Genomic DNA, 24,448 nt, shown 5'->3' with positions numbered 1-24,448 from the left:
GGCTGGCTTAATCTAGGGGAAGGCTGATGGAAACGGCCCCTGGAAGCAAACATAGGAGGGCGGTGATAATGAAAACAAACCAACCACCTCAGCTGGCAAGAGTCCTCGGAGAACGAAACACAAATTTAATTTTTTAGCTACTCAGGGATACATCAGAATATGCCTTTGTTTCACTCTTGAAGGGGATGTTGCTAAGCTGTTTGTTTGAGGACGGGTGCCCCGGCTGGCACGGTGCTGGGTGGTGGGCCAGGGGTGAACCGGGGGGTGGTGTGAAGGCAGCCAGCACATCAGGGGCAATCCTCTCCTGACCTGTGCCTTCACACACGCTCCAGGTCACGATGCTAAACAGGAATGCTCATTACATGGGGTGCACCCGTATGTGTCTGTGTTGGACTTTTTTTTTTTTTTATTTAAAGGTTTTATTTATTTATTCATGAGACACAGAGAGAGGCAGAGACACAGGCAGAGGGAGAAGCAGGCTCCCTCCGGGGAGCTGATGCGGGATTCGATCCCAGGACCCCGGGATCACACCCTGAGCCAAAGGCAGATGCTCAACCACTGAGCCACCCAGGCGTCCCTTGTGCTGAACTTTAAACAGTTTACACAGCTCTGAAACCCACACATACGGGAAACTGTAATTCTGGAGGTGACATCATGTGTCCTAGATCAAACTGCTATTTTGTAGCAGGGGTAGACCAGACTCAGGCTTCTGGGCTCCTCAGCTGGAGTCTCTCCAGTGTCCCGTGAAACCCTTCTCCTATCTTGAACATCCAGCCACGGAACTCTGGGAATTCGCAGAAGCTTCCACACTGACCTAGATCAAATCTTTTCGCTAAGAAATAATAGAACCTATTCCTCCTCCCTCCTAGCACACAGCCTTACCACTCGGCGACTCACTCCCAAGCCCACAAGCGATCCCGGTCTCCTGACTCTTCCTGGGGCCCATGTCAGCCCGTCATACACGCTGTGCCCTCAACAGCCCTCAACTCCATGCCTGTGCCAGCCCCCAGGCCAAGCCCCCTTGACCTTTCACCTGCACTGCTGAACCCCTAGCTGGCCCCCTGCTTCTCCTCTGCCTGACAGTCCACTCTACCGAGAAGAGGTAAGCGTGTCCACACTCCTTACAACTTGCCACCACAGGGGTCCCCGGGTGGCTCCGTCAGTTAAGCGATCACTTTTGGTTTGGGCTCAGGTCATGATCTCAGGGTTGTGGGATCGAGCCCCTTGTCAGCTCAGCATGAAGTCTGCTTAAGATTCTTTCTCTCCCTCTCCCTCTGCTTCTCCTCCCTCCCTCTCTCTCAAATAAATCTTAAAAAGAAAAACCAAACAACTTGCCATTGCACTTAGAAAAGTTTCCATGTTGTGGCCCATGGAGCTCCCAGGCTCACCCGCTTCTCTGAATTCATTTTGTCTCACAAACATACCACACTTGTTCCTGCCTCAGTGCCTTTGCATATCCCTTCCCCTCTACCTCCTCCAGACTTTACTTCCCTGTTCTCTCAGCAGGACCTTCCCTGACTCTCCTGAAAAGAAGCTACCGTTTTCCACGTCACTATCTCTGTATCCTACTTTCCTTCACTGCAGGTTTCGGTACTTGAAATCACACTGTCAATGAATTTGTCCACTGTCCTTCTCGACAGCCTGGAAACCCAGTGGGGACAGAGCCTTGTCGTCTTGGTCCCTGGGTACTGCCCACACCTGAACAGAGCCTGGCACGCATCTGTTCAGTGGGTGTGTGAATGAATGACATGCAGCAGATGGGGGAAAGCCACCTCTGGCCCCTGAGGACCGCACAGATACCAGAGTCAGCAGCATAGGTTTTAGCCGGGTCCAGTGTGGGTCTGTCTAGACACAGCGCGGCCCACAGCAACATCTACAAAGATGAATCCCCCACCCTACATTTCTTCAGAATCGCACATATCGCAGAACCACATTGTAAAACTGGCCTAGCACGGCGTCAGGCATATTGCAGGCGTCCAGTAAACTGCTGAATTTTAAACATTTCTATCATCCACCATCAAACTAATTATTTTCATTCTCCATGTTCCTTCTATTCCTTTCAAAATACGAGTATATATTCTTGCACTGTCATAACCATATAGAGGCATTAATTTGTTTCCTGTTTCACATTTTTAAACACTTTTTGATGGGCAACCAGGCTTTGCCATTTTTAGCATCTCTGCAATATTCCACCCAGGGGCCGTGCTGTAGAACTTACCTAGCCTCTTTGGGGCACGAGGCTATTAGAAGTTCACTGAACGTAAAGATGCCACATAAACTGAGGTAGTATCAGCGGTGTTCTGTCAGCAGAACCCAAACCACATCCTGGCTAGGGAAGAGTGGAACTACATGGTGTCTGTCGCGGAGCAGCCCAAATTTGGACTCTTTATCACATTAGTTTATTGCAGCAAACTGGAGATTGTTGTCAGAAAGCTCTAAATCACTGCACAAATTATTTATGAACAAATGACTTCAACCACTGGCCAAATGCAGCCAGCCTTACAAAGAGGCACCAAAAGGAGGGAGGGAGGAAGCCAGGGGAGGACGAGGAGGGGAAGAGGTGGCAGCCGGAAGGGAGCTTTTGGAAAGACTTTAATAAAGGCGCCAGTCAGAGCCTGTTTTATTTCTCTGCTCTCTTGAGAAAACAGTCAGCAGTTTGTGAGCAGATGAATCAGCCAAAGTCAGAGGGGGAAGAAAGGGCTTGTATATCCTGAGGATTTTCCCATCTTGCATTGTTAAAATGCTTGATAAGCTGCTGTAAAGGCGTATGGTTTTCTTCTCTTTCCTCTTTGAATAACTCTTCCCCCCTCTTGGTTTACAAATGAAACAGTCACGGGCAGTAATTTGGGAAATACGGGAAAGTACAAAGAAAGAAAGTAAAAACCACCTGTCGTCCTGTGAGCCAGGGCTGGCCACGTGAGGCCTGCGCTTCTCCCGCTCTCCCTTAGGGATACGTAAATCTTTATAGCCGTAGAATTACAACACATATTCTACTCTTTACCCTTTATTTATTTATTTTTTCTCTTTACCCTTTAGACCTATTATGTTGTGAACCTCTGTTCAAAGTCTGTGACAATTCTTTAAAATAACAGAGTTGAATATGTGCAAAGTAGTCCTTTCTTCAGATGAGGAAAGCACAATTGCTTTGTTTCTCTGTGGGTAACATACAGGTTGTTTCCAAATCTTCTTATAAATGATAATGCAGTACTCTTTGAATTCTTCTCAAATGAATTCCTTAGGGCAGATTATTTACTTTTTTTTTTTTTAAACTCAAGTATAGTTAACACACAATGTTAATGCTAGTTTCAGGTGGATCTAGGAGTACCTGCTGAATTTTCTAGAAGCATAATAAAATGGGGATAATAAATTATCTTCCACATAAGCTGCCTGTGGTGATGATGGCAGAAAGACTGGACAGGGTAGTAAACTAGAGAGTAGCTGTGTGGGAAATGGAGGACCACTTTGCTCTTTAACTCTGGTTTACCATAATTCCCATTTAACACTTTTGTTAGGTCTTCCTCTATCGTTGATAGAGTTATCTATCCAAAATCCTTTTCTCAAAAAAAAAAAAAAAAAAAACCAAACAAAAAAAAACCAAACAAACCCAAAATCCTTTTCTCTGTGACCCTGTGGATAAAAAATGGTGGGGATATCTGGACAAGCTAGTGGCATGGATGACTGCATAACCCATAGCTACTTTGACCATTAGAGTTACAGTTGTATTTTCCTGGTTATGAGTCTCCCTGTTGGAAGGGCACCTTTTCTCAAGGTTGTGGATTGCAACACAACTCAACTTGGCCTCCATTTACACAAGGTCCAGGCCCATGCAAGTGCTCTGGCCACACAGTTATTTCTCATGACCTCACTGAGTCTCAGCATCTGAGCGACACTGCAAATGGTAGCCACTGGAGTTTGTCAAAATCCAAATTTCACTGTGCAGCAGAAAGATACAATTGCTGTTAACTTATCCTGGATGTAGCTATTTCCACATTGGGTTTAAGGATAAAATTCTGCTTTAGAGAGAGAACTCTGTAGTTTGGGAAAACATTTTAACAAACTTATTATTATTACCATGAACAGGGAAGTTGAGACAGAGGAAACTAAACCACTCTACATAGTTAAGTAAAAGGATATCCCCATCAGAGACTGTAATGAAAGAACTGACTTGTGGAGGTTTCATTGGGTCAGGCCAAAGAGATGGGGGTTTAGGGAAGACCGGGCACCAGGGGAGGCCAGGAAATGATAAATTTTCTCTAAAGAGATAGCTGCTTCCTGGCGTTAGTCTAGAAACAAGACAAGAGATGGCCGGTAAGTGATTCACTGTGGTGACAAATCACTGATGCACTGTCACAACTGCAATGCAGAGATTGTAGTTTTAGCTTCCTCTCCATTATTTCCAATCTCTTGCAAGTCACTGCACCACTTAGGGTATCCTGAGGAATAAAAAGGAGTGATCAATGTCATGAAGTCAACAACCTATGGAATGTTGCCAAGATGGTAGGGGATGAAAAAAAAAAAAAAGGTTCAGAAACAAGAGATAGAGAAGGACATAAATACACCCCAATGAGATCTGCAGAAACTCAACAGGGCATGCTGGTTATGTAGGTCTGAATAATTTTGTTTGGATTTTAAAGGCAAGGGTAAGAGAAGGCTTGCGACTTGAGGGCATATCTGGTTATAATTACTCCAGAGGCTGGTGATCACTCATTTTGAGGACCTAGTTTTAATGTCTAGCAAATAGGGTCTCTAAGGATATAGAGGGTATCACCCTCAAAAAAGCATAGCCTGAAGGAAATATTAGAAAGTAATAGGCTTGCTTTCTCCTCTGTTTTCTGGCTTTCCACAGAAGGTCAGTTGCAGCATGTCATCCTTCACCAGCAAGAGAATCTAAGATGATTTCCCAGGGACAGGCCGCTGGCAGGATGTTCCTAGAGCTTAGCTTACTATTCCAACCACAGATCAATGTGTTCCAGACATTCCTTCTGATCCAAGGGGCGCCACTTTTGGGTTAAGACAAGATTGCAGCTTAATTCTTTAGGATATCAGGTAGACAATGGGCAAAACTCAGGAAAACACGTAGCAGGTATCTTTGCATCCTTGTCCTCCACTAGAACTCTCAGGGGAGTCCTTGGGAAATTTGGAGAGCTCACTCCAAAAACTTGAGGAATGAGGGGCTGAAAACTGACAATGAAATATTTATAATATTCTCTTCATGATTTACAGACTTCAATATGCATGTATCAGGCCACTTCCCCCTGGCTTACATATCCAGGTAAGGAGGCCCTGCTTTGGCATTTCTGAAACATGCAGGAATGAGATGTGTTTGAGGCTCCAGAGGCCTATGAGACAGTAGAAACTGCCCAAGCAGCCCTCGTGCTACAAAGAGTGGCTGGATGTGATATGAGGTGATTCTCCTCCTTCGAACATTATGTATTTAGGTATTAAGAGGTGATCTCCAGGGGTGGCTCAGTTTATAACACAAATTGTAAGCCTAAGTGTCTTCTCTGATGTGGATTTAGTATCTCTGAGGGATGCCAAGTCCCGAGGTGATGACCTCTGTCAGCCGTTACCCTCCTACAGGATGGGCCTCCTTGCGTTGGGAGAATCTTCTCAAGGTACCAGTCTCAGGCTTTCTAGATCCCTTCCCTCCTCCCAATCTACAAAGGATGGCAACTTTCAAGAATTGATGGAAATGTTCTTTAAACCATGTACAACTGCTCCGATTGCAAAATAGTTTTTTTCTGCTGGTAATTTATCTGAAATCAGATCTTCAGGAAATGGAGTTAGGTGTGGTAAGGGAAGATGTCAGATGCACATTTAAAGGCTGTTTCTTCGAGAAAAAATATTTTTGATGACCAGCTGGTCAAATTTTATTCAATTTGCCTAAAAGCATATTTGCCAACTTCACTCACAAAATTTCTCTTACCAAGCTCCCCATTCCATCCATTGCTACTTGTGTTCTCCCTTCAGTTCAGCTCAAAACCCTGGAGGCATCGACCACTTGGTACCTCTCTTAATTTTCTACCTCTGGGGCAGCCCGGGTGGCTCAGCGGTTTAGCATCACCTTCAGCTCAGGGTCTGATCCTGGAGACCCGGAATCGAGTCCCATGTCGGGCTCCTGCATGGAGCCTGCCCCTCCCTCTGCCTGTGTCTCTGCCTCTCTCTCTCTCTCTCTCTGTTTCTCATGAATAAATAAAATCTTTAAAACAATTTTTTCTACATCCGTGTATTTCAATCCATCTTTGCAATTTTTATCATCATTTGAACCCATATTCTATTGGTGTCACGTGAATGAACTGACGGCCTGACCGACTGAGTCCTTCACTCCTTCATTCTAGGCCCATTTTCTACGTGCCTCCTCTGTGCCGGGAACAAGATAGAATTTCCTGCCTTCAGGAATTTCACCATCAGGTGGATGAAACAGACACGTCAACAAACACTTCAAGTGCACAGAGAAGCCAGAAGCATTAGAAATGTATACACACTCGTGTACAAGCACGTGGTAGAAGGAATAATGACTCTGGCTTCTGGGAACCGCCCTTGGTTTCTCCCTCTGCCACTCCTCTCTGTCCTACTCTCTGAAGTCAGGTTAATTTCCCAAAGCAGTGCTGCAAGGCCAACGTCACTGCCAGGGATTGACCCAGCACCCGCAGGACTTCCTCACACATAGGTGGACTGATGATCAAAGGCGCTGCCGGTGTCTTTTTGCTGTGGCTGTGGTTATTACCAAGTGTTGGGAACAGATCCCCTGAACACTCCTGGAGAGGTCTGGCTGCCAGGATTGTATTCTGTGGGTCGTTGCCAAGTTCTTAACAGATATTACGTGGAAAGGGGCAAAGGTGGGAAGAAAGAACTCGTTTGAAAGGGAGTCAGAAGAACGAAATGAAAGGGAGCTGAGCACAACTGCTGCCTCCTTTACAGCTCTCTTATGGACCAGTCCTTTTTAATTACAGTTGCTTTGATACTAAGCATTTATACCATGTTCATAAAAAAAAAAAAAGGCAATGGTTTGATAAGAATTCCTTGTGATTCACAAATTTATATAAAATAAATCATCTTTGGTTATGCATTTCAAATGTTTTTAATTAAAAGAATTAACAGTTCAGGAAACTAATGAGGAACATCTCGATGTGTAGGCACTTTAAAAATACATATGCCTCGGAATTTAAGATAGATTTTTAAAGAACTATTTTTGGTCACTCTTAAAAGTAAAGCAGGGCAAAGTAATTCTGTCCAGCAGTAATAACCATCTCTTGGTTGTTCCAGGAATGACTATACTCTGTGGTTTTCTCAAATGGAATTTTCTTTGTACTAGGTAAATATTGAGACGACATTTAAGTTGGCTCGGGTCTGTCTATATTGACTTCAGGAAGCAGCAAATATCATGGGACGATACAAGAGTGAGAGAAGGAATCTTGCAGGCATTATCACTGAGGCAAAATGGGGCACACATTCGTAGAAGGTTCACTCTAAGGATTTTCTCTTCCTAATATAGAGAGTAAAAGCACAAAGTCCTATGAAGTTTGGGAGCATTTAATAGATAATTAAACAAAACGGGACTTTCACATTCAGAAATATGGTTCCATATAGAATTTTCTAAACTGCTTTGATCTTTTTCAATATAAAATCCTATTTGAATCGTTTAATGTATTATTACAAGGCACGTGACATACGCCCTACCTTAATGTGACATTGTAAATGTCCTTATGGCTAGCTCTGCTCCCTGCAACAGTTTTATGAGGATGTTATTGAGAATTTAAGCAGATCTTAAACTAGGACACCAGATTCATGTGCAATAAAATATACTGTTCATCTCATGATTTAAAAATGGAAGATTATATAAATGCGTATTTCTGGATATATAGCTGGCCTAATGTGTATGATATTGTTTGTATTTAACAAATGTAAAATTCAAACAAAGGAGTGAGGGCCTAATATGAGAATGAAGGAGAGAAAAAGAAGAATCAAGTAAATGGACTCATCAATAGTAGAGGAGTATGGAAGTTTCCTTGATTAGGGAGATGAACATCTTTACGTATCATTAAGAAAATCTTCCTGCAAGCTTCAATATAGCGTGTTAATTAATTAAACTTTTCTGTAGCAATCTTGAGTCAGGTTGTTTGCACTGCTATTTGATTATTTTTTTATAGGAGCCTAACCAAATTTAATAGTAGTTATCTTTATTTTAATTTGTACTTTAAATTCCTCCTTCATTCAATAAAAAAGTGAAATTTCCCTTTGGTGGGAGAAAAAGAATGATTTTCACCATAGTTTCAATGTAGCATATGCCACAATTAGGATCAAGATGTTGTTCAATATGTAAAGAAGGTGATTAAGAAAACACATTCTGTGATACGAAAAGGAAATGAAATTTAACTTCCTGCCGGGTATGTTAGCCAATGGAAAACATGAGAAAAACAATGTTCCCTTCTTGTAGGGGATTTATGAATTTGTCCAGGTTTGTTTTATTTATCTCTGAACTTTTCACTCTATTTTGGTGAAGACTGGCTCTCTTTTAACGTTTTCTAAGTCACTCTCGTAAAATAAAAGAAACTTGGAAGCACAAATCCAAAACAAGGATGTGCTAGTTAATTACAGGGTGATGTTCTTACTACACTTCCTCTATGATTTATCCTAATCAAACAGGTCTCTTGAACACTACAGTTGGTTTGTGTGGGATGGCAGGTGACATATTTCATGACTAAACAAAGAATTACTGTAGACTATACGGATAGCAAAACACACGCACACCGATGTTCCTGCTAGGTTTTCATTGAAAAGGAGTATATTTTCTCTGTCTCCTAAACTCTCTTGTCATTCGTCTCCAGAGTTTCTTCCTTTTCTTTTTTTTAAGACCTTATTTATTTATTCATGAGAGAGAGAGAGACAGAGACACAGGCAGAGGGAGAAGCAGGCTCCATGCAGGGAGCCCGACGTGGGACTCGATCCTGGGACTCCAGGATCAGGCCCTGGGCCAAAGGCAGGAGTCAAACCGCTGAGCCACCTGGGCTGCCCAGAGTTTCTTCCTTTAAAGAGAGCCACGGAAAACTGGGAGCACATGATAACTAAATCCTTGTGCTGCCTGAAAGCACACATGCAATTACCAACTACTTATTAGTAATAGTTATTAGTATTTACAATACATTTTAATAAGTAACTGGTAATGGTACGTGTGCTCTCAGTCATTTACCTACGCTACCAATCTAGATATTTGTGTGTCCACAAATGTGCTGTATTTTTTATGGCAAGCATATCAATACTTTCTTCACCAAATATTTATTGACTACCTATGTTGTACCAGCCACTGCCCTTTTGTTTCTTTTCTCCCTAAAAAATTCCAATTAGAAAATATTATTTTAAGTACCCATAAGAACTGGGAAATCTTAAGTAAAAAGTACAGGATAGAAGTAGTAAAAAGAGAACTAGGCTCTAGCCTCAGGCCTGCCACTCACCGCATCTTGGGACTTGGAGCTTTTTCCTTCGACTGTGTTGGTCTCAACTTTTTCATTTGTATAATGAAGGCCCAGAACCAGACAATCTCTTAAAAATATCCCCGAGTCCAAAATGTCACAGTTCCAAATATGGAAGTATTTTATAATTTTGGAAACAGGTGAAAATAGTACTTCTCCCAGAAGAACAAAGATATCGATCCTATTTAGGTTACAGGCATTCTAACATGATAGAAAGTCAAATATCTATGAATCTAAGCCCAGGTAAGAAGAAATTAGGCATTCACAGAACTGTTCTGAATAAAACAAATTTGAATGATCAGAAACATTTTATAAATATAACGTGCCATAAAACGCAACCATCAAATTCTCACCCCGGGCCTCTAGCTGCTGGGCAAGTGGGAGGATGAAGAGAGAAACAAGATCTCCCAGCATGTCTACTGCTCATTGTCTCCACACTCTCCAGGGGTCAAGCATCAGTGTGTCCCCTAGAGTTGGGCCAGTTGAAACCAACATCCGACCAACAGGTTTTTCTCTTAATACAGCTATCAAACATAACAGGAAGTTGACCTTATAAGACTTTCCACAAATGGAGAAAGTTTGGGTTATTACCAGTTTGGGCCAGTAGATGCAAAGAAAATAAATGGTGTGAAATCTGTCAACATGCAACAATTTCTCTGATGTGTGACATCTGCTTTCCTATTTCTTTCTTTTTCTTTTTTTTTGAAGAGTATGATCCAACTGAAAATAGTCATTTTTAAAATGACAAAAAAAAAAAAAAGGAGGACAAATGGTTTCTATATCAGTGATGCAATATAACATATATATAAATCTTTGGCTGGACCACGAAACCTTGGTGTAAGTCTTACTTCAACATTTTGGTCAAAATTTGGTTGGTTTAACAATTTTTATGATTAATGCATATAAATTATATAAAAATGAAGATAAGTATGTAAGAAAATTAAGAAATACAATCCAGACTAAAGCAGCTAGCATCTTGTATATATGGTCTCCTAGTCTTCTGCAAAGTATATACGCATTATATATATACGTTTATATTTATATTCATCTATAAAATCCATTTTGTATTGCAGGCATATCTAGGTGTCCAAAGAGCTCCAGAGGCTATTATATTACATTGGCCCACCTATGTGTGCACATCTGTATACTAAGGCACCGTATTTGGGAAGCTCTGCCCTACATTTCCCATAAGTCTGAGTTTATCTGAAACAAGCACCATCAGCATTACAGAGGCAGCTTTATTTCTTGGAAAGTACCCACAATTCTTCTATCTGCCCCCCACTTCCAAAAAGCTGGCACATGTCCGGCTAGCATAAATTTGGCTAAATTCTACACAAATGTTGGGGAGCACAGAATTGTTTACAGTCCAAGTCCCACTTTTTTTTTTTTTTTAAAGATTTTATTTATTTATTCACGAGACACACACACACACACACACACACACAGAGGCAGAGACACAGGCAGGGCGAGAAGCAGGCTCCCTGTGGGGATCGTGATGTGGGACTCGATCCCAGGACCCTGGGATTACAACCTGAGCCGAAGGGAGATGCTCACCCACTGAGCCACCCAGGTGCCTCAGGTCCCACTTTTAAAATAAAACCACTATAACTGCATCCTTCCTGACATACCTCTTCTTGCCCTTCTCTAGACACCTACACCAGGTCCAGGTGGACAGGCCCACACTTGTGCCCTGAGAAGGCCACGAGGGGATGGTGTGCTGACCAAGTCCTGAATGCCAAGGGAGGCAAGCAGGTGCTCCAAGTTCCTTTAGGGGAGAAACCACATCTCCTCAATGTTTTGTCTCTCCTCAATGGGAAGCACAGTTTGGGGCACATGGAAGGTGCTGGAACACTTGGCTGGTAGACTGACTTAATATTAAGCTGCAGTGGTAGATACGGTAAACTTCCTGCACAGCTATGGTCTCCGTAGGCCGTAATTATGGATTACTCACGCTTGCCCCTAATGAATGGCTGTGGGTTGTGCGTGTCCTAGCGGGAGAGCCCAGAGGGTACATTCACTGCAGTGGCTCATCTCATCCTATTACTATCACTATGCAAAGGTGTTGCTACTCCAAAGGCAAAATGTGGTGTTGCCAAAGTCCAAAAACGGAAAGGAACACATGTTGTCAGTGGCAACCAAACTTGGTTTTTGTCATGAATCACTGTGGCCTCATTGTGACAGGTCCAGTTGCGACCTAGCCCTGGATCACACCAAGCAGTGACTCAGCTACGTGGAGGCTTCAGAGGCTATTTTTATGGGGGGTGGGGGGTTGCGGGAGGTACAGAGGAGCTGTATTATGTTTTCCTGAATTTTAATAGCATAAATGAAATCTTCGCTTTGACACCAGAATTCTGGAGAAGTTAACTGCCCTTGACATTACATAACCTATACGGTTTACTTTTTATATCACAGCCACCCACTAAAGTTGCAAACAGTTCCCGTGGCCGAAGTACATCTGATCAAAATGGTAAAGGGGAGTTTTCAGGAGAGTCTGGGTCCAAAGCAGGCCACTGTGGTGTGTTGGAAAGAACGCTGGCTTTAGGGTCAGAAAGCCCGGCCTTCGTACACTGAGTGATCTTGGGAATGACCAGGGTCAGTGGGGCGGGGGGGGGGGGGGGTGGGAGGGAATGGCGAGGACATGACCACAGTGCGTGAGGCTGGGCCAGTTGTGCCAGATGGAGTCTTGGGGCTGTGGGTGTGTGTGCGTGTGGGGCACCTGGTGGCTGTGCCCTTCGGATGTGGTGAAGGAAACTGTCCTGACCCCAGTGTACCTGCCCTAGACCCCTGCCCTAGAAGGCGCTCTGCTGTTTCTAGCTCTCACACAGCTACCTCCTGACTCCTGTCTTCAAACACTCATCCTTCTCTGGAGTTTCTCCAACTGCCACCTTCTCTTGAGTGATGCGAACGGCACACATGTTTCCAAAGTAGATACATGATATTTTTGTTAAAAAGTAGGACAGTGTTTTCCTCAAATCCTCATTCCTCACGATGGTTGGAATTTTGTTTCCTCTCCTGGCACTATTCCTGTCTTCAGGGGAAGAGGCCCCCCCTCCAGGGGTTCTTCACTTTTATTCTCGGACAAAAGTGGAAAGCTCCTAAGTGTCCCCTGGGCACCCTGTGCGTTTCTTCCATGTGTGTCCCCTCACCGTCTTGGGGGGGCGGGCAAGGCATCTATCTCAGGAGAGCTGTCAAGAGACAAATTTCCCTCTAAACACTCTTCCTTCAGCAGAAACCTCTTTACATGGTAAATGGCTCTCTGTAAACATGTTGTTTGGTTCTTTGAAGAAGTTCTTCATTTTACTTTTTTTTCCCCCCCCGGAGTAAACGCTCTTTCAGGCTGGAAGGCCTGGGGAGAAATCACCCCCAAACTGACCCTATGATTTTGAGAGAGGCAGCCTGGCATAAAAGGAAGGAGACCAGTAATCCGCAGATTGCTCATCTGTCTGTATCCCAACGACCCTGGACATGAGGGTTCCCCTCTGGGACTTCAGCAAGTTCTGGATCGGAACAGGGAACTGGACAGAACCCGAGTTTAATGCGGAGATTTCCTCTTGCCACGCCACGTAATTCAGCGCCCGACTAGCCTGTTAGCCAGCCTCCTGAGCATCAACGCTGTCCAATTCTGGGGACAGGACGAGCGGAGACAGTGGGAGTAGCTCTTGCGTCATGTTCTGAGAGCTCGGTCGGGGAACCTCATTTTTCTTTCTGAGGCACTCACGGACGCTGAAACTTCCTCCTCCTCAGCTGTTGGCCAGCAACAGGCCCTAAATTAGTTAAATTTAACTATAATAAACATGCTGCAAATGAATTATATTTAACTCTAACAGCCACCTCAGGGTTTGTCTCGAGATGGAATAATTTTAGCTTATGCTACCATACGTCCCCTAACTAAGGCAGAAAGTAATTACCTAAGGATTTACCATAATGAGTTCACTGACACTCATTATTTATTACAGCGTGTGAACAGTCGAATTTTTTATATAGTCAGGCATAGGCTGCAGGCTGCTGAATGTATAGTCTCGGATAGGCACGATCGGGACACTAAAAATAAAAATGTTTCAGGCAAATATAAATTCAGTAAAACCACCTGACTTCATCTTCATTAAGAATCAGTAATAATTGTGAAGAGTCCCAGTTGAAACTTTCTACTGTCAGTAGAGCGGGGCCTGCTAGGAAAATGAACACTGGAGATCAGATGATAAGCTTTTTGAGAGAAAGAGCTTCGTGGAAACATTTAAAAAGTGTGTTTATTTAAAAAAAAAAAAAAGACACAAAATTGGGCTTCAGTGCTATGCATGCTAATGAGAAATCATGTTTCTCTATCTATTAAAGCAGGATCTTAGTAGCATTTGGTTAGGGAACACTCTGTGTTTCTGAAAGTATCTCCAAGTAATAACAACTTGTTCCAACCGCCATTCCTTATAAGATATTCTGATATTGTACACTTCGTTTATCCCGAATAATCTCCCCATTTGGAGGATTCTCACTTATCCACTCTATCCCTTGTGCATTTATTATGCATCGGTTGTGGGCTGAGTGCTGTAAATATAAGAAGCAATAAGAAATGGTCTCTGCTCTCCAGAAGCTAAAAGCCGAGGAGACTCAGCCCGGTAAGTAGACGACTTCCTGCAGCATGACAGCTGCAATGATTAGTGGGGTGTACCGCCTGTTCCATACAAGTTCATTTGCTTGCTATTGATTGATGTGGTTCACGAAGGGGAACCTAACTATGACTCGACCAAGTTGCCTGCGGCTGGCCCCGGCCGCCGAACGGATACGCGTGCACTGGGCACACTCGCCCGGGTTTGAGTGCAAACACCGTTAACGTGCTGGGTTTCACTGGTTACACCTCATCTGCGAAGCTTCGTGTTTTTGCATCTTGCCTTATTCTACGAAGGATTTAAGGAGGCTTACAAAAGAAAATGTATGATTAAAAAAAATGTTTGGGTAGGAGTGAAAATGAAGAATGAATGCGAGAGGCGGGATGTTGCTGACACCTTTTCAAGCCAGACTCACATGTGACTACTCCTTCCCTGTTTCCCCCCTAAGACCATGAGCCACGTGAGCGGACAGAAAGACACCTGCAGGTCTGGGCGGAGAATGTGGTCGAATGTGCTTTGACCAACTCAGATCCTCTTGTCCTTCGCCAGCTGCAGGACTGGACTGGATGCTGGGTGCTCTCGAGGCTAAAGCCCTCTGTATGTTTTGCTCTCTGTTGACTCACTTGGGAGCCCACAAGGGGCGGGAGTGACGTGCAGGGCAGGATTTGGCAACTCCAGGATTGTGGCTGAAAGATTACCTAACAGCACTGAAACCTCCTTCCTCACACAGAACAATACAGGGAAGGGACATGTTAGTAAAACAGGCCTGCAGAGATCAGGATAAAGGGCAATGCAAACAGGAAGCTGTGAAGGCTTCTGCACGGAACCAGCTGAGCTTCACATCTGGCTCTGAGCCTGTCCCTGGCCAGAGTGAAAGGGAAAAGGGCCAGTGACAAAATTCTGAGATTAGATTCACCTGTACCTTAAGGTAAGCTAAGCTTCTCTTGGTAGTTAACTCTTTTTTTTTTTTTAAGTATCTTTATTTTTAAAAATTTTATTTATTTATTCATGAGAGATGCAGAGAGAGGCAGAGGGAGAAGCAGGGTCCCTGTGGGGAGCCTGATGTGGGACTTGATCCCAGGACCCCGGGATCACACCCTGAGCCAAAAGCAGACACTCAACCACTGAGCCGCCTAGGGACCCCTTGGTAGTTAACTCTTAAGACCTGTCTCACTAAAGGTTTTATAGAGGGGGTGCTGAGTGATAGGATGGACAAGATCCTCAACAATCTTCCCTTGGACATGCTGTAATGTATTTCATAGAGCTGCTTCTTACAGGCCCTGATGATGGATGCTGAGTACAAGCCGCTGAAGTATCTGTCAGTGAAGATCAGAATGATGCGGTCTACACACTGTTACAAAACGACTCCCATTTATCTGTCTGGGATTACTCCTTTTAAGCAGGATGGGAATTAACATTTGTTTGTTTTGGATACTGTGCTGGGTACTTTAATATTTAAACATACTGCTTTTCAAAAAGTTTGAGAGAGAGAGATAGCAAGAGAGAGCACGAGCAGGGAGGAGAGGGAAAAGCAGGTTCTGTGGGGCTCCATCCCAGGCCCTCGAGATCATGACCTGAGTCGAAGGCAGATGCATAACCAACTGAGCCACCCAAGTGCCCCTAAACATCACTCTCTTGAGAACACTATGCAATAAGTGTTATGATTCCCATTCCTACAAGTGAAAACACTGAAGCCCAGAGAAGTTAAGTAACTTGGTCAAGGCATAGTAACTAAGAGGTAAAACCTGGAATCGGACTTGGATATGTCTTCGAAGCCATATATTTTTGCTTCAGTTCCTTCTAAATAAAGAGTAAGGGCACCTGCGGGGATGGAGTGTGGGGGGTGGGGATCAGTCAGTTAAGCATCTGCCTTTGGCTCAGGTCATGATCCTGGGGTTCTGGAATCAAGTCCCTCAGTGGGTTCCCTGCTTGGCAGAGAGTCCGCTTCTCCCTCCTCCATGCTTGTGCTCTCCCTTTCTCTGTCTCATGCTTTCTCAAATAATCTTTAAAAAAAAATGAATTTTGAAAAAAAAAAGAATAAAAGATGAAATGTTTTGCCTGAATCAAGCAGTCCAAACCACCTAAAAATCAATCCATTTATTTAAGTTTTGGGGGTCCTCCCACTGATTTCTCTATCTGCCTGAAATGATCAATCTACCAACTACTTCAGGGTCATACAGACATCTGGGTAAGTCAGTCCCAGCTGAAACTGGTGCGGTATCATTTACACTGGCTGTCGCCATCCAACGGTACTAGAGTGAACATAAATTAAATATTTGCTAATGTGGCTGCGTATAAAGTACAAATAAAACAGAAAATAAAACCTACATTATACACAAGCCATCACCATTTATAAGTAAAATTCAACAGAACTGAAGCCACGGAGCCCTACATCATCCCTTGGGGGGAAAAAGCCAAATTTAAAAATCTCTCATCTGTTTTCAGACCAACTATTTTTTGTCAGTATACAGAGACTTCTGAAGGAGTAGAGCCGAGGAATAGTCAAGAGAAACTCTCTGATGATGGGCATGAAAGCAGCGTATGCCAGGAAACAATAAAGCAGGGGATCGGAGACAAAGCTCGGCAGCTCAGGAGACTCACACACCACAGGCATAATTCCTCATCAATGTCAGAAAGTGCTTCTCCTGCTCTGAGAGATGGTCACCACCAGCCAGCACAGTGTAAGAGGAGGGAGCATCTGTCTTCATCAACCCACTAAAGTTAAGGTGCATTTACCTGCTGTAAATGAAGACAAAAAGAAATGTAAACTAAACGTGGCTGATGTCTTTACCTCTCCTTGCTGGGTCTCCATTGCCTGTTTGCAAAGTAACAGATTTGAACAGATCCGAGGGCTCATCTGATTCCGACATTCTGTAATTCTAAGGACTCAGCTGCCGGCCCAAAAGATTTCTTTTGAGGGGCTAGCTTTATTTATTTATTTTTAAGATTTTATTTATTTATTCATGAGACACACACACACACACACACACACACACACACACACACACACAGAGGTAGAGGCACAGGCACAGGCAGGGGGAGAAGCAGGCTCCACACAGGGAGCCCGATGGGACTTGATCCCTCGTCTCCGGGATTACACTCTGGGCCGAAGGCAGGTGCTCAACCGCTGAGCCACCCGGGGATCCCAGGGGCTAGCTTTAATATCAAATGATACTGTCTTCTCCTCCGCAGATTTTGATTTTGTTGGTCATGTACCTAATCACATTTTGCTTATTTTGTCTAGTTTTGTATCTCCAGTGTCTAGTACCGCGTATGTATGGTACATGGCAAATCTGCATCACGCACTAAATATTGATTGAATTTGTGTCTCCTTTCAGCTGGCAAGCCTCTTGGGGCTCCTGGTACCGTACAGGGGAAGACTGAACACTGTTCTTGCAGGGTCTTACAATTCGACTGGCTGCTGTCGTTATGAAGAGTCCCTCATGGAGCATGCAGATTGGCACCGCTTCCAACTAAAGGCACATTCCAGGACCTGCAGTGGCTGTTAATCAGCAAGTGTTTATTGAGCACATTGATGTGCTTTGCTCTTTCTCTGTAAAAAAATGATGCCCCTTAAGATGAATGTTTTCAGTTAGCTGAGGGAGTTACTGGAGTCTTCTTCGTATGCCTCACTGCTCCTGTTTCAGGGCATCACATGGATTTGGGGGTTGAGTTTGGTGATTCAGTCAACACTGCAGCCTTTTCAAGTACAGCCCCCTAGACCTTCTATGGCTATGAACCTCACTTTCCTCCTTTCGGGTTCCTACCATGGAGCCAGATGCACCTCTTCCCTTTGGGTCTCCTCAATGTCAACGCCTCTACCACCACAGCCACCTCTTTCCAAATCCCTCGGGGCTCTCTGCCACGGCACCAAGTCCTTCTATTCAGGAGGGTGGAATTGCCATAGAAAGCAAGCTGGAAGCTCCCAGCTTCCGCTGAAGCTGGCAGGTGACTAGTTTCTTGCTTACCCCTTTGAATTCTATCAGGGTCTGTTTTGTGAAAGAATTAAAAAGGCAATACTCCATAGTTACACTTCAAAGGAAATAGTTAAAAGAAAGCAGCACAAATTCTGTTATCTTTCTAAATGGCTAAATGCATTCTAGCTCCTTATGTTCCCAAAACTGTTTACGATGCACGTTTCTCTGGTCTAGGTCACTAAAATGCCTGCCCCGGGCTATAGGTTTCTGGTTTCCACATCCTAATAGAAGGGGGAAATGAATGCAATAGAAACGTAAAGCTCATGGCCCTATTATCAAGCAGTTAGAAACCACCTCATACACACACACCCACGCTTCTGCGTCTCCTGGACATTCTCATCTCAAATCCCTCAGGAGTGTACGAGGACTATGTCTCCAAGAAATTCTTTCCACTTTGAAGATAAGCTGCTTTACGGTCCCAGCTGCCCACCCAGTCAGCATTTTCTGTGCCTTCTCGAAGCTCTGCCCCACAGGCTCAAGCAGCATGGTGGACTGCCAGTGGTGGTGTGCCCCCAGAGAGGGCCTAAGGAACGCGGCCTCCTGCCCCCGCCGCATCTCCTCCATTGCCGTCTGAGGTTCCAGAGGGTGCCCAGGGTGTCATCAGTCAGCACCTCAGCCAGCTGAATCTCAGGGAGGCACTGTCAGGACAACAGTCTTGTGTGACCACCAGGCTTCTGCTGAAACACATTCTTGCTCCTTCACAAACAGCCCCCATCATGAGGAAGCTCGTTGTTTGGAGCTGAGATCAACCTCTTACAGTTTTCTCCCACCAATCTTAGTCCTGCTCCTGAAACAAGTGTATTCCCTTTCATCATGGATTGTCTCCTTATAACGACATGAATAACACAACCAGCCAGTATCATCATGTAGGAATGGGTACGTAGCATTAGGGGAAGAGAACTGGCAGGATCAAACTGATAAAGAGAATGTCTGGGGGAAGGAAGCCAGTTAACAAGCGGTGAAAACGAGACCCTTCCCATCTCTCCTTTGTCCAACTGCCCTTGAACTCCAAGGGGACAGACCCAGAGGAATCTCTGGAGATCACAGTAATAGAATTCAACAGGCATGTAAGTGCCTGCTCTGGGGGAGGTTCCATGTTAGTGCTAACGGTACAGAGATGAGGTTCCCGTCCTCAACGTCTCATGTTCTACACTAAGAGAAAGAGACAAATCCAGAACTAAACATAATACAGTGTCCATTATTTAAAGAATTTACAGTCATGGAATTATGGGTTACTTTGTGATTTTCAGATGATGCTTTTTGTGAATTAATTATTCATCTAAAACAGAAGTGGAGGAAGTCAGAGGAAGTCAATTTGGGGATGTGGATGTACCAAGGAACTCGCTGGTAGAAGACTATGGAGACACAGGCACTCTCCAGGTCACGAATCCATGCCTGGGGCTTGGGAGCTGGTTTCTTGGGTGAGAGGCGAAGCCCTTGGCTCCCCGGACGTGGCCCTCAGTGCAATGCCAGCAGTCTCGAGGGCCAGGTCAGCCCAGAGGACATTCGCTAAGTGGCACTGAGTTGAAGAAGTCTACTTAGCTCTTAGCCACTCCGATATCTTTCATTTCCAGCCCTTTCCCTCCTCTTCAGTGCAGGAGAGTTTCTATTTTCTGGATGAAATTAGCATAGAGATGAAGCCATTTCAGGGGACACACAGTGAAATGACACAGCACACATTACTTTTTTCATTTCTAAAATGAAAAAGTTTCCCTTTTTCTTTAAAATCCCAAGACTGCCACTTAATTTGTGTTCAGTCTGCACTTCCACTGCTGAGCTGTCAGCAGTGGAGTAGCACCGAGGAAGGCTGAAGAAGGTGGAGGAAGACAGCAGCTCTGGGCTGTGAACAAAGCCATCCACCCATGGGGACATGTAAGCACCTGCAGGGCATATGGCGTCAGGCAGCATGTGGACCGTCCATCCCGCGCCTCCAGTACACACACTGACATGGCCCGGGAGCAAACTATAGTGCTGAGTTAATCTTTTCTCCAGATCTATAGGGCAGGTCCAGATTCACTCCATGTCTGCCTCTGGCTTCCCCTCACATCATTTCCGAGATATTTCCACCGCCCCTTAGGACAGGATTTCTGGTCCTCTCCCTACTGGAACAAAGATTCTGAGTAGCTGGGTTGGGACAAATGACAAATTTGCCATGGAACTAGCCCCGCCCCTTCTTCCACACTAACTTTTGTCTTTTTTTTTTTAGGTTTTCTCACATCCCTCCTCTCCGCTCTTTGAAGCTCTTAAGTTCTCTCCACTTTTTCGTTAGTGGGTTGCTTCTGATCTCATCGGAAAACATTCTCTGAATCATTAACGATATAAGACGCTATAGAAAGCTGTCTGCTGGTGGCCCCAAAGGCAATCTCTCTTCAATGTCAATGTCAGAGCTTTTCAATTAAGGGAGCACAGAGTGGCTCTGAATAACACTGGATCTTTACAGCAAATGATTTCATCCAAACAGACTTAGGAAGAATGCTTTCTGGAAAGTTCAATCATCTGATTTCTCTGCTAAATAGTTTAAAAGAGCTGAAAAAGAATGTTTTTTTTTTTTTATCTGTACCAAGCTGATGAAGATAGTCCCTGTCTCTGAGAGCCTTGCAATGCCCCCTGGGAGGGAATGTTTTTAGCACAAAGCAAATAAATATTGCTTACTGCATATATAGGAGATGATAAATCTACATTCATATAATATAAAATCTTATAACTATAGGTCATATTAACTGAGCCATTGTGGAAAATTGGGCATACAATAACCTACTTTTAAAGTTGCATGTGATGAAAATGGAAGTGTCTCCTAAATAGAACTGCCAACAAGAGGAGGCGGTGGAAGATAGAGACTTCTGAAGCACATTCTAGTATCTACAATAATAGCTAGACTCTATTTTTTTAAAAAGATTTTATTTATTTATTTGAGAGAAGAGGGAGCAGAGAAGCATGAGCAGGATAGGGGGCAGGGTGCAGAGGGAGAAGCAGGCTCCCTACTGAGCAGGGAGCCTGACATGGGGCTCAATCCCAGGACCCTGAGAACATGATCCGAGCTGAAGGTAATCGCTTAACTGGCTGAGCCACCGGGCTGAGTTAATCGCCCCATAGCTAGACTCTCTATTAAATGCTTATGATGTGTCTGGCATTGTTCTAAGAGTTTTATGTGAGTTAACTCTTTCAATCCTTATAATAATCACCTGAGATGAGAAGTATTAGGTCTATTTTAAACAGAAGTAAAAAGGGGGCACAAAGGTCACACAGGGCCAGCAACTGACAGGCCCAGCATTCAAACTTAGCCAGTCTCACCTGAGCATCTTCCCTTTTGACCACCGCCGTGCCAATTACTGCTGGCTTCTCATGAAAGAGCCTGAAGAGTAACTGGCTAACGTCACTTTCTTAGATCATTATAATTTCGATTAATAACCAGAAGTAGAATTATGTGTCTTTACACACATTTCAATTAATCTAGACACGCCTGTTCCTGAATTAGTTCAAACAGTAAATGCCAGAAATGGGAAGGGCCTCAGTAGACAATAGTTCCCTCTGTGGCTTCATCCTGAGAGGAATCCAAGGAGGCTCCTACACACAGGGGCAACACAAAGCTCTGGAAGCTGGCAGTACGGGTAGCTTCTTCCACGCTGCTGTTGGAGTGAGTTTAACATGTAGCACAGAGGTGTTACAACAATGATTGTCATACTTCATAAATTACATTCTGCTCTTCACAGGGAGGTCCCTGCAAAACTAAAGGAATCATATGCATACAGAACAGCAGTAACAGTATTATAAGCAACGCCCTGTAAGGATGGAGACACATAACGAATGAATAATGTGTTCTGTAATCAAAGAGCTGAGGGAAGAAAAGAATATTGAAAAAAAATGTCGTGAATTTAAAAACATGTTGAGGCGAATAACCCATGGTAAGAAGTTAATAAAAAATTACAGTGGCCTGGATCCATGTCAAAGAGAAGCCCAACTAGGAAATCCAAGCAAAACAATAAAAACATTTTTCCTTTTTTCCCCCATTCAATGTAAAATGACTTTCTGTCCAGTTGAACATACTAACTTCAAGAGATCAGTTCAACAAAAGGTTTCCCAATGAAGGCAGAGGTTGGTGTGCATCAGCGACGTGAGACCCTTAGGAAGGATCTGGAGGACGGTCTCACCCTCATTCATGGCACGCAACACACACACGCCTGGTTTCCCTGCTCAGCCTGCTTCTCCACTCCACCACATTATTTCAACTGTTGTCCATTATCCTCAAACCACCCGTCCTGACCTCTCCGTCATTCATCTTCAAGAAAGCTCTCCCATCTACTTCACAGAGCAAAGAGAAGCCGCCGAGGTGGGAACGCCATCAATTGCCAGCCGCTGAAGTGAGAAGCCTGTGGTATCGGTCTCCTTTCTGAGGTCAGCTCTGTTTACCTCAATCATTCAGCTTTGGGTATCATGATGTCCTGCCTTCTTTCAAGAACAATGCAGCATCGGGGATCCCCTCTCTTCCTCCCGCATATAATCAATCTCTCTCCTTCTCTACTGGATCCTTCTATTTAGTTTTTAATGGACTATTCCTTTTTTCTTTTTCTTAAAATTTTTATTTATTTATGATAGTCACACACACAGAGAGAGAGAGAGGCAGAGACAGGCAGAGGGAGAAGCAGACTCCATGCACTGGGAGCCCGACGTGGGATTCGATCCCGGGTCTCCAGGATCGTGCCCTGGGCCAAAGGCAGGCGCTGAACTGCTGCGCCACCCGGGGATCCCTTAATAGACTATTTCTTAGACGAGTTTTGGGATCATAGTAAAATTGAGAAGTTGGCACAGAGATTTCCCATATAGTCTGCCCCCCACCCCACTCCTCGCACAGCCTGCCCCATGATCAGCATCCCCTGGCAGAGGGCTACACTGTTACAACTGATCAACCTACACTGACATATCCTTATCACTTAAGTCCATACTTTACACTGGGGTTCATTCTTGGTGCGTTTCTGTTGACCTTTAAACAAACTGAAGTTTACTACTTTCTTACAGAACTTCCCTTGACCTGTGCATCCCTCCACCTACACTGTGTCTCTCCTTCCCTTGAGTTGTCTCTAGTCACTGTCTCCATTCCCTCCCATCACACCTTTTTCTCAATCCACTTTAACCTTGCCTCTGCCTCCCCAGAGTGCTCATTCTCACTAAGGTCACCAATGACTCCTGTGTAAGCCTAAACACAGTGGCTCTTTGTTAGTCACTAACAAAATCATCAGTCTTCTGATGTGATGCAATATGCTGGCTACTCTCATTGCCTTGATATGTATACGTCCCTTGGCTTCGGTAACTCACATGTCCTGGTTCTCTCTCACTTGCCCAGCCCTGCCTATTCCATTCAGGTTTGTTAATATATAGCTGGTCACTAAATACTTGAATTCTCAAGACTCACCCAAAGTCCCTTTGGACTTTCTTATTCTCTTTCCATTCTTCTAGTCAATCTTCTCCATACCCTCAATTTCAAATATATCCTAAATGAAGATTACCCACAAATGTATACTCTAGTTTCCGTGTCTCCTGTAAGGCCAGACTATTTCAAACTTTCTGTGCAACGTGTTCACCTCAGCATCTCAGGTAAATCTCAAGGTCAATATGTTCAAACCTAAATCTCAACTGCCCACGTCCTTTTTATAAACAGATACCAACACTGTCCAACCAGTTCCACAAGTCAGACAATTGGTGTCATCCACTGTGGGTTCTCATAGTCAGGTAGCAAATCCTGGAAATTTTTGTATTTATTCATATTGAGATTTGTTCATTTCCCTCAGCCCCTTGGCCATAATCTTGGTCCAGCTACCATCATCTCTAGCGTAGCTCCAGCAATAGCCCCCACTTTCTCTTTCCAATCTATTCTCTACAGAGCAGCCAGGAAAAGTCTTTTTGCAAATCAAATCTAATCATGTAACATGCTTTGTTTAAAACATTTCAGGGGTTTCCCATTGCTCTTGATAAAGTGAGAAATCTTTACACAGCTGGTAAGGCCCAGTATGGTTGGCCATATCTGCCTCTTCAGCCTCGTTACCACATTCTCCCTTTTGTCCAGCCACACTGGCCTTCTTAGTAGGTCCATGATGCTTCAAATTTTTCCTGCCATAGCCTTGCTTGTGCTGCTCCTCAGCTTTGAATGTTCTTCTCCCACCTCACAACTTTGATCCCAGTGTTAACTGTTCTTAAAACATCATGTTGATAACACTTATCCCAGTTGTCATTTCACATTTATACGTATGATTATTTGATTAAATTTAGTTTCTCCATCTAGTCTAGACTCTAAGCTCTTCACAAATATTAGCTATGTCTGTCTTTGCTTTCCATTGGTAACTACAGTGCCTGGCACACAGTAGATATTCAGTTGAGTGAACAGATGAGTGAACGGACTACTGAATGA

At 44.1% G+C, this 24,448-nt stretch overlaps 1 protein-coding gene and 1 long non-coding RNA gene across 5 annotated transcripts in view; one reads left to right on the top strand and one right to left on the bottom strand.

Annotated features, from left to right (window-relative positions):
- The window catches only part of FARS2 (phenylalanyl-tRNA synthetase 2, mitochondrial), a 375,390-nt gene that overhangs the window by 70,683 nt on the left and 280,259 nt on the right, over positions 1–24,448 (bottom strand). The window lies entirely within an intron of this gene.
- LOC118353388 (uncharacterized) lies at positions 15,033–17,666 on the top strand. 2 transcript variants are annotated; one of them, XR_004812231.2, is made up of 2 exons: positions 15,033–16,752; positions 17,410–17,666. It is a non-coding gene; the product is annotated as an uncharacterized LOC118353388 (long non-coding RNA). The 2 variants fall into 2 exon arrangements; XR_004812230.2 differs by having other exon boundaries at positions 15,033–16,797.

The sequence above is a fragment of the Canis lupus genome, chromosome 35 (genome assembly GCF_003254725.2).
Source record: "Canis lupus dingo isolate Sandy chromosome 35, ASM325472v2, whole genome shotgun sequence".
NCBI classification, from domain to species: domain Eukaryota; kingdom Metazoa; phylum Chordata; class Mammalia; order Carnivora; family Canidae; genus Canis; species Canis lupus.
The sequence above is the reverse complement of the archived record's forward strand: the minus strand, read 5'-3'. Positions and strand labels throughout refer to the sequence as shown.